Genomic DNA, 16,505 nt, shown 5'->3' with positions numbered 1-16,505 from the left:
GTCAAATACATTACTGTGGTCTGGTGTCCTTGGTGGGAAAACGTTTAAGAACCACTGCTTTAGAGAGACAATTAACTCATCTTTGTAGAGTAACACACACACGTGGCTGAAACCGTTACAAAGGTTTAAATAACACCCAGCAATTCAATTAAAGTATGTTAGGTAGATTATGAGTTTGTATGTTGGCCATTTTCAGCACTTCACATTCAAGCATCCAAAATGGGCTTAATAGGGCTGTCAAGATGATTAAATCTGACTTGATGATTCGTTGTAAACAATTTAAATGTTTTTGGTATTGAACATCTAAAAAAATAATTCTCCCTCACAAGCAAAAACTATTCTGACACAAAGTGCTCTCAGACAGAGGGCAACTTAGAGGAAACAAAGAGATGGACAAAACACAATTTAGAAATAATTAAGTCACTTTAATGATCAAACAAAACATCATAATATGCATTCTGCCATCTGGACGTTCCCATTCAGAGCCGTCACTGCACCGTTCAGGTTGTCCACGACCGCATCTCCCTCTAAAGGACAGAAAACAAAGCAATTAGCGTCTCCACACAAACACTTTCTGCTTGATTCATGTCACACGCTGAAAATATCAAAACAGCTTGTAGTCTTCTGCACACAATGTGCATTAATGTTCTGTAAGAGAGTTTACACTCACCTCTACAAGATGATTCCACGCTCATTGCCAGATATATTGTTTTGGGAAGCCCCCCATTTAAATTAAATAAATTAAGTTTAATGAATAGCAACCTACAAAGTAAAATGGCTTAAAGATTTAGATAATGTGGCTTGGTAGTTTGTTGGGTGACCCCGGTGCTCGAGTGGCCGGGAGTCCGTTCTCCCGGGCGCGTGATATGGTTGACTACATCTTCCTCACAAGCTGGTCTTTCACCACCTCTTGCTACTGTCAGGAGAGGCCACGTGAAGGCTCTCGCCTTCTCCAGATATTGTTTTAGGAGACCCTGTTTAAAATAAATAAAAACAAGTTAAAAATGAAAAGCAGCTACAAAGACCAATTGGCTTAAAGATTTGCAGATGTGGCTTCATTGTCAAGTGTAAATTAAACACTAAACACTGAACGGTTACCTGACTTTGACCCTGTTGGAGGCATTTTAGTTATTTTCTCACTCCAGAGAATGACAGGGAGGTTTTTCTCTTTCACCTCCTCGGTCAGATCTGGAACCCGGTAGTCCTCCCTGCTCGGTAACCATTCAGGTTCTCCCGGCCTCAGGTGAGGGTCCATGGTGTGCCGTATCTGGTTCAGCATCATTCGGTCGTAGATCTTTGCGGTGACACATGTCAGGCTGATGCTTCAGGAATCATCTGGTCTCGAGACATCGGGACGATGTTAAAGAGTCAGTAATCGTCTGGTTTTGAGACTTTAGGCACCGGGGTGATGTTAGAGAAGAGCACATTTCAACCCGCTGTGCAGCACAGCAAGGTTGCAAATCTGAAGATGGTTCTTTTAAGAACTCTGGGGTGAAGGGGGCACGGTGGCACAGTCTGTAGAGCTCTGGGGTGAAGGGGGCACGGTGGCACAGTCTGTAGAGCTCTGGGGTGAAGGGGGCACGGTGGCACAGTCGGTAGAGCTGCCGCCTCACAGCTAGAAGTCCTGGGGGGGAGGGGGGGGGGGGGCTAGTGGGGTATGACCCCACAGGGTGATGTGATGAGTCTAGTGCAGCCATCCTATGCTTGTTTGCTGCTTGCTAGGTTCGATTCCCGCTGGGGGACACGTGTTCTCTCCTCGGTGTCTGTGCCCATACCCTGGGTGGGGTGAACGAAAGGGCCTTTCTGTGTGGAGTTTGCATGTTCTCCCCGTGTCCCCTAGGGTAGGTATACCCTCACATGTTCTCCCCGTGTCCCCTAGGGTCGGTATACCCTCACATGTTCTCCCAGTGTCCCCTAGGGTAGGTATACCCTCACATGTTCTCCCCGTGTCCCCTAGGGTCGGTATACCCTCACATGTTCTCCCCGTGTCCCCTAGGGTAGGTATACCCTCACATGTTCTCCCCGTGTCCCCTAGGGTAGGTATACCCTCACATGTTCTCCCCGTGTCCCCTAGGGTAGGTATACCCTCACATGTTCTCCCCGTGTCCCCTAGGGTAGGTATACCCTCACATGTTCTCCCCGTGTGCCCTAGGGTAGGTACCCTCACATGTTCTCCCCGTGTCCCCTAGGGTAGGTACCCTCACATGTTCTCCCCGTGTCCCCTAGGGTAGGTACCCTCACATGTTCTCCCCGTGTCCTCTAGGGTAGGTACCCTCACATGTTCTCCCCGTGTCCCCTAGGGTAGGTACCCTCGGGAAAAAAAAAGTCATGCAGTAATCCTGGTCTCTAAACTACCTCCCCCTGGTCAGCCCTGGCTGGCCAGGGGGAGGCAGTATAGAGAGGTGAAAGGAACTGGTTGGAATAACGTGTCCCTTCCACGCGCTACGTCTCCCCTGTCAGGTGAAAAAGAGCAGCTTGGACTCCTCATGCATTGAAGGAAGCATGAGGTCAGTCCGTTGCTCTCCCAAAGTTGACAGAGGGAGTGTAGCGCCCAGGATTACATTAGATAATGGACACTGGGTGATAAAAATGGGTTACAAAAATGGTGGGGGGGGAAAACTCTCCCCTGTCAGGTGAAAAGGAGCAGCTTGGACTCCTCATGCAGTGAGAGAATCATGAGGTCAAGTCCGTTGCTCTCCCGAGGTTGGCAGAAGGAGTGCAGCGCCCAGGATTACATACAGTAATTGACACCGGGTGTAAATTATCTAAAAAAAAAGCTCTGGGGTATGCCGTCCGGCGCTGCACATTTGCCCTCTGGGCAGACTCACTCCCTGGCTGGCCGTCCATCCATGTACAGCTTCTGGAGGAATGCTGGGATATCTTGCTCCGTCCTCGGCTCCATCTGCCGTTGTGTCCAGCAGCCTTCGGAAGTGATTGGACCAGGTCGTCACCCAAGTCCCTCCACCTGTCCCTCTAGTCTCCACCCAGTCATCTCATGTCTTCCGGGGGGTGTGTCCCTCCACCTGTCCCTCCTCTAGTCTCCACCCAGTCATCTCATCGATGCCCCTCCAGGCCTCCCCATGCTGCTGTTCGCCTGGCGCACCCTGCACTCCTCGACACACCCTCTTCATCAATGAAACCCATCAGTTGGTCCCCTTTTGATTTCATCGTAGGTGCTGAAGAGAAGCCGTTTGACTTAATTCAGGGCGCCATGTCTCGTCGGAAAGTTGCAGTGTGCTTCCTCCACCCTACCCAACCCCACCACGACCTCCGGTCAGACAGAGCACAAAGCTGGCCACATGTATGGATAACTGAGATGACTGGAGGCCACCATGGAGGGTTTGTCTGAGAGAGAGAGAGAGAGAGAGACAGAGAGAGAGCGAGAGCGAGAGAATGAAGTCAAGACATGCCGTGTGTGAATATGGTCATGATATTGATTACACTAAAGCACCGAATCAATTATAGGTTAATAGGAGCCTGCTACTGTCGGTCAATCATGTCTTTCTTCCGTCATATAAACGTTATAAGCATTTTTTGAGTGGTGCAAACCACTCCAACAACTGGCTTTGTACCCGTGTTTGTTCGTACCAAAAAAACGAGCATGGTCACTACGGTTAGCAACCAAAAAAAACGAGCACGGTTGCTATGGTTAGTATGTGACGTCACTGACATCATACTTATGACACAGATGCTTTCCTGGTTCTAATGTACAGTAACTATAACAATAAATGTGTAGTTGCACCACTCAGTTCACACGGGTGTGATTTTTTTAATAAATCTTAAATCTTTATTCAATTTCTCCCCTAAATCAATTAAAATCTATAACTTCTTCGTACTTTCGTCAATGAATCAGCTTGTTTTTCCCCATAACTCATGATCAAAGAAAAACACAGAAAAGTGTGTCAGGAGTCTGAACAACCGCCATCATGAACTGAACACATCACAGAGCTGATGGTCCTGGTCACTCGTTATGGTGATTTTGCATGACTTTACTAATACCTATACATCTATTTTCATGGCCTTAAACCTTTGTTAAAAACACATATGTCTGAAGAACACAATACGTTAATTATATAAATAATAACTCGCCACATTACTGGCATGGAATGATGGAGTCTGCGTCTCCCAGCCTGCACACACGCACACAGCGATAATCAGACCAGTGTAAGAATAGAATACACACAATATATCATTCATTTACACTGCATTTCATCACCACATTCTCTTTTTGCAGGTCCTCAAACATCCAACATTTGCAGTCAGTCCCAATCTGAAAATATGTTGTGCCAGGGACCCCCATATGAGAAGATTTGTTTTACACATTTAATATAGCCAATTTGGTTGACGGAATTTAAGACTTTAATTCCGAAGAACCCCCCCCCTCCCCAAAAACCTCCTCAAGGACCCCCTGGAGTCCCCTCAAGGACCCCCTGGAACCCCCTCAAGGACCCCCTGGAGTCCCCACAAGGACCCCCTGGAGTCCCCTCAAGGACCCCCTGGAGTCCCCTCAAGGACCCCCTGGAGTCCCCTCAAGGACCCCCTGGAGTCCCCACAAGGACCCCCTGGAGTCCCCACAAGGACCCCCTGGAGTCCCCTCAAGGACCCCCTGGAGTCCCCACAAGGACGCCCTGGAGTCCCCACAAGGACCCCCTGGAGTCCCCTCAAGGACCCCCTGGAGTCCCCACAAGGACCCCCTGGAGTCCCTACAAGGACCCCCTGGAGTCCCCACAAGGACCCCCTGGAGTCCCCTCAAGGACCCCCTGGAGTCCCCTCAAGGACCCCTTTGTTATCCACTAAATGAGGAACAAAGCGCTACGTGAGAGTTTGAGAGTTGTGCATCAATGTGGTCTAAAAGGAGACACTAGATACACACATTCAAACTATAACAATAAACTTAAGGCTAATCCATCAACTATTTACAATGCAAGTTATCTTCAAAGAAAAAGGCAAGACGTTTATAGGTTTATATCTCTCTACAATAAACCTAATAAAGACATGTGATAACATTAAATGATAAACATGAAATAAAACTGAAAACATATGTACACACATATGAAATAAATCAACTTACAAATGGTCATTGACGCAGCATCGTGGACTTATGATGAAGAGATGTTGTTTGTACAGAAAATGAACTCATATGAAGAGATGTTGTTTGTACAGAAACCTCTGACAAACTGAACTCTGTCTGAATACCAAGCTGGAGATTCAAACAAATTAGGAGCAAAACAGGTGTCTGTGATTAACTGTAATTATCAGAGAAAAGCTCTTCTGCCATAGGCTACTGCTGGCAGTAGCTCTTCTGCCATAGGCTACTGCTGGTAGGCAGCCTATATTGTTAGTCTTTTCCAACAGGCTCGCTCAATAAAGTGCTATTACTGACAGGTAATGACCACAGACAAAAAAGCAATGAACATTTGCAAAGAGATTTAATAAAAGGTATCGACCTTTTTCATTTAACCCATAAGTCTCGCGTTTGTGTGTGCATAGATTGCCAGTTTTGCAAGAGAAACAAGTGGCCAGGTCTATGAAAACAAGCACAAATGGCAAATAGCTGATCTACAAGTTCACAGCGACACATTGTGAGGTTGTATTCTGTTATTTAAAAACACATTGAGAATATATCAAAATATTTTGAATATTTTTTAAACATTTTAATAAAAAAGGCACAAGATATTTTCCGATAGATGTCTGTGGACAATTACATATTAATCTGGGGTTCCTTGACGTGAAGAAATGTGGAAACCACTGGTTTAAACAACATTAGGAAGCAAGCCCAAATTAGCAACTACTGTACACTTTAGAATCAAGCCCAAAAAACCATCAACCAGCGACTACCAATAATTTATTTGCAAGGGACTTTACAGAAAAAACAAGTCAAAGGTTGCTTATAATAAGCAGACATGGCAACACTGCCTGAAGGAAGTAAAGCACACACTAGCTGTTGCCAGACTTGGGCAGACAGGCACGTCCGTTTTCCGCTGTCTGCCAGTGGAAACCTCTTCCGGGTTTTTAGCAAGGACTGTCTAAAGAGGACGAGACGCGAAGACCGTACGGGCGACGCCATGTTGCTTATGGTGCTCCATGGAAGGAAAGAAACATGCGCAATGGACTATATGCAGCCAACACTACCGCGTTCAGCTTCCTTGGTCTCAACTGTGCATGTTTCTTTCCTTCCATGGAGCACCATAAGCAACATGGCGTTGCCCGTACGGTCTTCGCGTCTCGTCCTCTTTAGACAGTCCTTGGTTTTTAGACAGCTGGTGGATGGAAAAGAAGCTCCACCCACGCGGCAGGATGCCACTGGGGCAGTGTTTCCGGGAATCTGGCCGTTGCGGCATTCAGCCGCATGGGTGAAGCTTCTTTTCCATCCTCCAGCTGTCTAAAAACCAAGGTTAATTAAATACGGTTAGGAAGGTTGACAGTAAAGTCAGGAGTAGGTTGACAGGAGTAGCAGTAAGTTGAGAGGAGTTTATGCCCATTGCCCATATATGGAGTTCTTGTAACGATGTAAGTTGGAGATCCATGCCCCACCCGGCTATGCAGTCCCTGTGTCAGTATAGCCTATGGAGATTTCTGTAGCCTTTCTGTCTCTCTGTGTCCATGTATTCCTATATATGGAGTTCTGTGTCCCGTTGTACCCATTGTACCCGTGTCAGAGTACATTGTACCCGTGTCAGAGTACCCGTTCCACCCATCTGTCCCTTTTATGCCCATATTTGGAGATGTCTGTATCTGTCTCTGACTGTTTCCCTTTATTTCTCTGTGCGTGCGTGCGTGCGTGCGTGCGTGCCATACACCCACAATATGGGCTTTTCCTTTTTCACTGGACCATTCTCATTCATGTCCAGGAATGCGTGGACCAAAGGAGAAGTTCACAGCTTACTTTATACATTACATAACTTATTTAGGAATATTTTTTAAATAATGCCCGCATGTTTTTCAGCGATTTTGATGATATCTATTTATTTTTCACGTTTTTTTTAGTGAAAAGTCATGATGAAATATTAAAGAAGCTTACCTCCAGTTGTCATGTATTGCTGTACTTCAATTTATTTAGATGAGAAATATTCTTTTATGAAATATTTTACATGTAAAATATACCCGTGTTTAGTGATGGTTTGACAAAAAGGATGAGGGACATGATGGTAAAACATGTTGATTTGACCTCATGAGGCCTTGAATTCATGGAGATTTGACCCCATGAGGCCTTGAATTCATGGAGATTTGACCCCATGAGACCTTGAATTCACAGAGATTTGACCCCATGAGGCCTTGAATTCATGGAGATTTGACCCCATGAGGCCTTGAATTCACAGAGATTTGACCCCATGAGGCCTTGAATTCATGGAGATTTGACCCCATGAGGCCTTGAATTCACTGAGATTTGACCCCATGAGGCCTTGAATTCACAGAGATTTGACCCCATGAGGCCTTGAATTCACTGAGATTTGACCCCATGAGGCCTTGAATTCACAGAGATTTGACCCCATGAGGCCTTGAATTCATGGAGATTTGACCCCATGAGGCCTTGAATTCACTGAGATTTGACCCCATGAGGCCTTGGATTCACTGAGATTTGACCCCATGAGGCCTTGAATTCACTGAGATTTGACCCCATGAGGCCTTGAATTCATGGAGATTTGACCCCATGAGGCCTTGAATTCACTGAGATTTGACCCCATGAGGCCTTGGATTCACTGAGATTTGACCCCATGAGGCCTTGAATTCACTGAGATTTGACCCCATGAGGCCTTGAATTCACGGAGATTTGACCCCATGAGGCCTTGAATTCATGGAGATTTGACCCCATGAGGCCTTGAATTCACAGAGATTTGACCCCATGAGGCCTTGAATTCACAGAGATTTGACCCCATGAGGCCTTGAATTCATGGAGATTTGACCCCATGAGGCCTTGAATTCACTGAGATTTGACCCCATGAGGCCTTGGATTCACTGAGATTTGACCCCATGAGGCCTTGAATTCACTGAGATTTGACCCCATGAGGCCTTGAATTCACGGAGATTTGACCCCATGAGGCCTTTAATTCATGGAGATTTGACCCCATGAGGCCTTGAATTCATGGAGATTTGACCCCATGATTTGACCCCATGAGGCCTTGAATTCATGGAGATTTGACCCCATGATTTGACCCCATGAGGCCTTGAATTCACGGAGATTTGACCCCATGAGGCCTTGAATTCACGGAGAGTTTTGGGTTGTTTTTGTCGCATTTCTGAGCCAATGATTCAACGGGTGGCTGGTCAGTATGAGACTCCACTGATTCCGCTGGTCATCAGATTATTGGCTCAGGAAATATTGACAAAAACAAGAAAGCAATCTGTAATTCAAGGCCTCGCGGGGCGTGTAATTGATAGAATAGAAGTCATTTAAGCCCTATTGAATATGATTCAGAAATAGCTGTTCTACAAGCTCACAGCGCGTCACAACTCGACACGTTGCGAGCTTGTAGATCTGCCGTTCTTCCCAAACATCTGAAAGCTTTTGAAAGAACACACGTAGCTGCTGTCCGTTCGTTCATTAGTCCGACGTGAGCCTTAACCGGCCACGGGTTGGTCTTAACCGGCCACGGGTTGGTCTTAACCGACCAACCGTCTTAACCGGCCACGGGTGTCGGACAGGATCCTGCACGGCTGCGTCTCCGTTCAGAGGACCCTGTGCAGCTGAACGTCGGCTGCGTCCCCTCCCCCTCCCCCTGCCCCTCCCCCGCTCTCCGCCAGCAGCGCCGCCGCGACCGCGCGCCTCAGCAGCTCCTCCTGGCGGTCCAGGCGGTCGTCGGCGGCCTTCAGCCGCTGCTCCTCGGCCCGCTGCAGCCTCTCCACGTTCCTCTGGGTGGCGCTGGCCTTGGCGTCGCGCTCCGCCACGCTCCTCTCGGCCCTCCAGTGGAGGCGGTCCCTCCAGTCCTGCAGGGCGCTCAGCGCCTGCAGCGTCTTCATGTCCTGCTCCGCCACGGCGTGCGCCTGCAGCGCGCGCACCCTGCGCAGCTCGCGCAGCCGCCCCGCCTCCCGGGCCTCCTCCGGGCTGCTCCTCGGCCTCTCCACCACCACCACGTCTACCGTCCTGAAGGACCCTGGCTTCTTCTTCTCCTCCTCCTCCTTCGTGGTCTTATCCTGCACCGTGCTGGTCTTATCCTGCACCGAGCTGGAGGTGCTTTTTATAGCGCCGCTCTTCTGGATTAGCATGGCTCTGTTGTTGTCCTCCGTATGTATAGTTCATCTTTCTGTTACATCTATTTCCATCGGTTTGATGATTTGATTTGTTGTCGTTTGTTGGGCGTTTGGAGGGGAGAGGGACTATTTACAGATCACGTGTGATGTATTCTGTGATGTCACCGGCCGCAGCCTGCCCGTTATGGAGCTGTAGAGACACTGTGGTTCAAGGTGGTGTGTATCAGTGTGGCTGCCTGTAGGGGGCAGCCTACAGGTGGTGTGTATCAGTGTGGCTGCATGTAGGGGGCAGCCTACATGTGGTTCAGGGTGGTGTGTATCAGTGTGGCTGCCTGTAGGGGGCAGCCTACAGGTGGTTCAAGGTGGTGTGTATCAGTGTGGCTGCCTGTAGGGGGCAGCCTACAGGTGGTTCAGGGTGGTGTGTATCAGTGTGGCTGCCTGTAGGGGGCAGCCTACATGTGGTTCAGGGTGGTGTGTATCAGTGTGGCTGCCTGTAGGGGGCAGCCTACATGTGGTTCAGGGTGGTGTGTATCAGTGTGGCAGCCTGTAGGGGGCAGCCTACAGGTGGTTCACAAGGTGGTGTGTATCAGTGGGGCTGCCTGTAGGAGGCAGCCTACATGTGGTTCAAGGTGGTGTGTATCAGTGGGGCAGCCTGTAGGGGGCAGTGTGTATCAGTGTGGCTGCCTGTAGGCATGCAGACTTGTTGTTGGCGCTGTTGTTGTTGAGCTGTGCACAGGTGCATGATGGGAATCTGAGTTTTTAGCACCCATGTGGCACTGTTGAGCTTCACACTGTGCACAGGTGCATGATGGGAAGCAAAAAGGAGTTTTTATCAGCCATTACGTTGGGTGTGACAGTGCAGTACAGTGACAGTAGCCTACAGTGACAGTACAGTACAGTAGAGGGACCCCCTGCATGCCGACCCCCCCACAAGGTAACTCTGTCATTTCTCGACCGTTTCGGACGCGGGGCGGCTCGCCGGAACCGGGTCGGCCACCTGGGCTCGTTCCTGGGTGTTCAGGATATTTGTTTTCAGCGGAGCCGCCACGGCCTGAGTCACGTTGCGGTGCGTTGCGTAGCGGCTCGCCTCCCATGACTCCGTCCTGCTCTCATTCCGTCAAGCCAGCGAGCGAGCAGCCGTCATTACGTAAACACTCAAACTGGAGCAGAGACGAAGAGGAGGAGGTGACCTCACTCTGCCTGAACGGAGCGGAGAGGCAACTAGTTTAGTTTAGGAGAGAGAGAGAGAGAGAGAGAGAGAGGATGGAGCAGAAATAGCCCGCCTGTCCTTGGGAGATGACTCAAAATATGGAGATGGAGTATAAATATCTTTTAGTAGGTCACATTGACCGGAGAGGAGAGGAGAGTGTGTGTGTGTGTGTGTGTGTGTGTGTGTGTGTGTGTGTGTGTGTGTGTGTGTGTGTGTGTGTGTGTGTGTCTGTGTCTGTGTGTGTGTCTGTGTGTCTGTGTGTGTTCAGGTGCCACATTTCTCATGCAAACAGCAAAGTAGCCTATACCTCCTCCCCAATTATTGTTTCAAAACCGTCCACAAGGTGGTGCTATTGTGCATGAGGTGGTGCTATACGCCACATGTAGGCCTATACTTTAATACAGTCACATGTGGATCTGCTATTTTCACAATGTTTTCCTCTGTCTTACAGACTATTTATTTCTTTCGTTTTAGAAAGGTCTTTAGAGTCATTAATTTGTCACTTTATAAATGTGCAGATAGCCTGCAGCCCAGGGCTGCTCAACTGCAGATGGCTCGGGGGCCACTCAGCAAATTTCCAAAAGTCCAAGGGCTGCAAGCTAAATAATATGTAAGTATTTCGAAACGTTTACAAATGTATTTTGTAACAGACTACAAATGAAGGAAACACAGTAAAACTCCACATTTCCATCTATAAGGCCAAACCTCAGTGAATGTGTCTGAGGCGGTTAGTAATGTAAGGACAGTATAACTAATATCTGAAGCCAATGTCAAAGTGGAGCACAAATAAGACGCGTAAACGCGGGAAGCGAACAAAGCTGTTGTGGCAGTCTGACACACACACACACACACACACACACACACACACACACACACACACACACACACACACACACACACACACACACACACACACACACACACACACACACACACACAGAGACCTCTGTTCCAATTTCAGTTGCCCTCTGGTGGCGGGCGGGTGGTGTTACAGCGTGACAGACAGACAGACAGACAGACAGACAGACAGACAGACAGACAGACAGACAGACAGACAGACAGACAGACAGACAGACAGACAGACAGACAGACAGACAGACAGACAGACAGACAGACAGACAGACAGACAGACAGACAGTTTTGGCCAGCTTTCTATAGTTAGTGCTCACTTCGTTCGCAATAAGGACAGTGAACTAAAATATATGCAGCTACTGTGCATAAATAATGCTCTTTGAACAATAAGGCCTTTGATGCCTATTATTATTATATGCAATCAAGCCGCCATGCAGTGATCTTGGAAGTGCTGCGTGTGAGTCTGGAAGTGCTTGGCTTAGTGACTGAGTGGCATGCAGTCATTTAAATGATGCCTCTTGTTTGGGTTATTTTCACATCATTCTCAAATTTCATCTGAGATGTGCTAAAATGTAAGCATGTTGTAGAGTCTGTCTACAATGTAGACAGATGCGTAGGTTGGCATCCTATATAGTCACTATGGATATTCTACTGTTAGCCTGATGACAGCTTTACTGGTGTACTGATGATCCTAGATCATGGGTTCCCAAAGTGGGGTCCGGGGACCCCTAGGTGTACTTGAGGGAGTTCCAAGGGGGTCCCTAGCTCAATTGGAGATAGTTAGGAACCAAATGGACCCTTATGGGTCTGTAACTCTGAGAGTGTACAAATGGTGTACATTTGGTTCCATTTGTACACTCTCAGAGTTAAATTAACATTGATTTTACAATATAAATTGGGGTACCAGAGATAGAAATGCCATTAAATGGGGGGTCCGTAGCATAATGCGTGTGAAACTGGGGGTCCATGAAATTAATATGTTTCGGAATCACTGCTAGAGCCGTAGAAATCCTCCCTTATAGGGGTCACTGGCATACGTTTTCAAATGGGGGTCCTACGGTAACTTGATATTACTTTTTCATTTGTGCTTTTCATACATGCTACTGTGATATTTTATCATAGACTATTATTATTATCATTATTTTTATTTATTTTTTATGTAAAAAGGTGGGCAAAATGAGCTTTATGCTTCAGCCCATACCTTTTCGGCTAAAATAGTCACTATGTTGACTAATCAATGTAAATTGTTTAACAAACATTCTGTTTTGTTTTTAAATGACCGAAATAAAGATTCAAACTCAAACTCAAACTAATAAATGTTGATTTGGGGGTCCTTGACACGAAAGAACAACTGTCCTAGATGACTATTTCTATGTATTTGATGTATCACCATGTGTTGTTCTTGCTTACTGTAAATCACTCTGGGTTAAGAGCATCTGATAAATGCCTACATTGTAATTGTTTTTTTTTATATAACTAAATCCTGATGTGTAGCAGAGCACTGTTGTTAATTCCACAACATGTCGAATACAGGAGAAATATCAGCAGGTTAGTGCTTGTTATGATACAGATGTACAGACGGACATACTGTACTCTGTTGTAGAGATGTCCCGATACTGAGTCGGTATCGGAAAAGTATCGGATCAGCCCTTATTTGGTCATATTGGGTCATATCGGTATCGGTGAATATGCCAGTCAACCAGCGATCCGACACAGGGGTAATGGGTCGACACTATGACAGGTAAATAAAATGTTGGGGCATGTGGAGTTTGTTTTCGAGTCTGCTATAAACACAACACGAGATATATAACTAGATAGCTATAAACACTATAGGTCGGTGGACTTCAAAATACAATATGTTTTATTTTTTTATTATTACATATATTATTCTCCGGTATCGGTATTCGGTATCGGCTAACACAGAAATTGTGTTATCGGGATCGGATCGGAAACGGAAAAGGTGTATCGGGACATCCCTACTCTGTCATGGATACAGATTTACTGTACAGACTGACACACATACTGTACTCTGCCATACTGACTGGTCGACAGAAATCAAGTTTTATTCACTAATATAAGCTTTAACAAGACCAGGGTGTGTATACACCGCTGTCATCCTGGTCCACAATATGAAATATGTTTGTGAATATTTAGTATGCACTGCAGCGCAAATAAATTTATTTTTTGCATGATACATTTCTCCCAGTTTCATGATATAATAATTTGCAAGCTTGGTCGTGTGTAAGTGTGTGCTGTCATGACCTGGCTCTAGGCAATTACAAAAAGGAGGAAGACACAGCTTTTAAAAGTAATATTTATTTACAATATCAACAACTTAATCATGTGGGGTGTGTTAATCAGTGAAATCAGTAGTATAGGTGAGACTGGTGAGTGGATGTGTGGTAAATATAGTGTGGCATACGGCAACCTTCCCCGTGTTTCTTCACTGGTCCGATCAGAAGAACACAGTTTTCCGGCCACTGCTACAGAGCTGACAATGAGGTTATATCTTCCCTTCTTCTCTGGAGTCCTGCCTCAGGGCGGACCAGAGGTAGAAAGCTGTCGTTCCCTGATGTCATCGCTAGGGACACATGCATCAGTAGGCAGGAACTGGGGGTGGCAATGAAGGACCGGGAAGTCTGGCGTAGCATTGTGGAATCCATGATCTCGACCGCGGTCGAAAAATGATGATGATGATGATAGTGTGGGGTGTTGAAGGGTGTAAACCAAAGGACAAACTAAAAGTGTTGCTGCCAACAGGGAGAGAGAGAGAGAGAGGGTGAGTGTGGCCAAAACCCAGTCCTTTATAGAGCACACTGCAGGGAATACTGGCCAGGTGGTCCCAATGTACTGATTGGCTCCCCAATGTCCCAACCTGCAGGCCTTGTGGAGACAGGCAGCACAGACCCTGGTAGGCCAAGCTACAGGGGGCTGTGACAGTGCGTGCGTGCGTGCGTGCGTGCGTGCGTAAATAACATGTCTCAGAGCTTTAAACAGTGCTCATTATTTTAACCAGGACTGACTAAAGTCACCTGATTCAGCCTTAAGGATGGGATTATCAACCACATGCACGCACACACACACGCACGTCACAGTACACAGACTGCAGTGTACAAGTACACACACACACACACACACACACACACACACACACACACACACACACACACACACAGTGCATCGATGACAGTATGTCTGACAGGTAGAGCAGGGTAGGATGACTTCAAATCAATCACCAATATTTCAAGACAGATTGTACTGTGCTGCTGTTTGTGAGATTGTTTTAGAACGACACCAATACCATTTATTTGATCATTACAAATCCACTGTGATTTATTTCAGCTGTTCAAACAACAGAGGAGAGAAGGACACAGTGCAGATACCTCAGAGTACAGTATGATGTCATTACTGTAGAAGCATAAACAAGTCAAGATGTGAACGTAGCGTAATAAGTCCTACAGCGACTGAAGGATGGAATAGAGAGATAATACATCCTTATACGACCGGCTCACAATCACAATCAGACCAGAACGCACCGTCCAAACTCCACCCTGTCGGCCCGCCACACCCATGTTACCCCCTCCCCTATCCCCCCCTCCCTGTCACCCACCCATTACCCCCCCTTCTCTCTCTCTGGGTCCCGTCTGTGTCCCCCAGCAGACATACAGACACCCAAGGGGGGGGCTGGGGGGGGTTTAGTCCAAACTGCTGTAACATGCAGAAAGCTGTGTTGTGGCCAGCGAGAGGCAGCCGGTGGGGCTCCATTAATGTCCTGCTCTCAGCGAATTCTCTTTGTCTCTCTGAGCTGTGGGGTTAGCTGTAAACAGGCTGCGCGCACGCGTGTGTGTGTGTGTGTGTATGTGTGTGTGTGTCTGTTTTTGATTGATTGGTTGAATACTTTATTTGACTCCTGAATGTAAACACGTGGTGCAGACAGTCAGAGATTGAAGCTAGAAGGATAACACAAACAAAGTTTCCATTGTGATCCTATGTATTCAATTCATCAACATAGCATACAAAACATCTTTGGTGTCCGGATAGATGTTTTCTGGGCCAATTTGAGATTTTTTGATTTGTGTAAAAATATTTTTTTTGCTATTTTGGAAAATCTGGTGGATTTAAATTTGTGTCATATTCCTGAGCCAATCATTGGGCGTATACGGCGAGATCACCGCAACTCTCCACATTTATGATTCCAACGTGACTTTGGTCTTTGACCTTTGACCTAGACCTCACACCACATCAAATAGATGATCTACAAGCTCACAACGTGCCGATGTAGATTGGCTAGTTGAACTATTTTAAAATGTTTGTCAAAACAGTACAAAATGGTGAATACATTTAAGGATAAGGGGTATTAAGCCTCCCTGGGGGCAGTATTATGCGTGTCTTAAGTACCAGGTCTTATTACTTAACTTAAGACCTGGAGGCGTGATCAATGCCATTTGGCTATTCTGAGTGGCCAAACAGCATTGACCACGCCTCCAGGTCTTAAGACCTGGTACTTAAGACACGCATAATACTGCCTGTGTTCAGTGTGACTGTTCCCTTGCCATCCATCCATCTTCAACCGCTTATCCGTAGTCGGGTCGCGGGGGCAACGGCTCCACCAGAGAGCTCCAGACATCCCTCTCCAGTGACTTCCTCCTGGGGGATCCCGAGACGTTCCGCTTGGATGGTCCCTCAAACAGCACCATGCAGGGACGTGCACACATAGACATCAAAGGGGGCTTCAGCCCCTGCCCTTTTACCCGTCTGTAAAACAACTGCCCTTTCCAGACCACCAATGCAGCGTTTACTACATGAGGTGAAAGAAATGCCCTCCTTTCCTTTCCATGCCATGCTGGAAGGCAGCATTCAGGAGAATTGCTCCCCCCCCCCCGAAGTCTCCTGAACTTGAACGCAGCATTTTGCGTTCAACAAATTTGTTTAGAAACCCATGTTGTTACACCGCATCTCCAGAATGCTGGGTTGCGCCCACCGAAAACAACGTCGCGCTGCGACGCGTTGTGAGCTTGTAGATCTGCTATGTTCTTTTTTTAAATGTTTTTTTTTTGTGGCGTTCGCCTTTATTTTATATATTTTATGGAGGGACAGACAGTAGGCTGACAGGAAATGGGGAGAGAGATGGGGGGAAGACATGCAGTAAAGGCCATCGGGATCGGGAGTCGAACCCGCGGCACACTGCCAGACTGGATTACCAGCCAAGGTGCCTGGACCACTGATCCATGGCCCAGGCCAGATCTGCTATTTT

General features: G+C 47.1%; 1 long non-coding RNA gene across 1 annotated transcript; it reads right to left on the bottom strand.

The window, feature by feature from the left end:
* Nucleotides 1-415: 415 nt before the first annotated feature.
* Nucleotides 416-5,203, bottom strand: LOC306929197. The gene is made up of 3 exons (XR_013790763.1): nucleotides 5,072-5,203; nucleotides 1,099-3,345; nucleotides 416-974 (listed from the first exon to the last, which is right to left on the bottom strand). It is a non-coding gene; the product is annotated as an uncharacterized lncRNA (long non-coding RNA).
* Nucleotides 5,204-16,505: the final 11,302 nt, after the last annotated feature.

Source organism: Electrona antarctica, assembly GCF_951216825.1.
Source record: "Electrona antarctica genome assembly, chromosome: 9".
Classification (NCBI taxonomy): Eukaryota; Metazoa; Chordata; class Actinopteri; order Myctophiformes; family Myctophidae; genus Electrona; species Electrona antarctica.
Note: the sequence above shows the minus strand (reverse complement) of the source record. Positions and strands in the feature narration are given on the sequence as shown.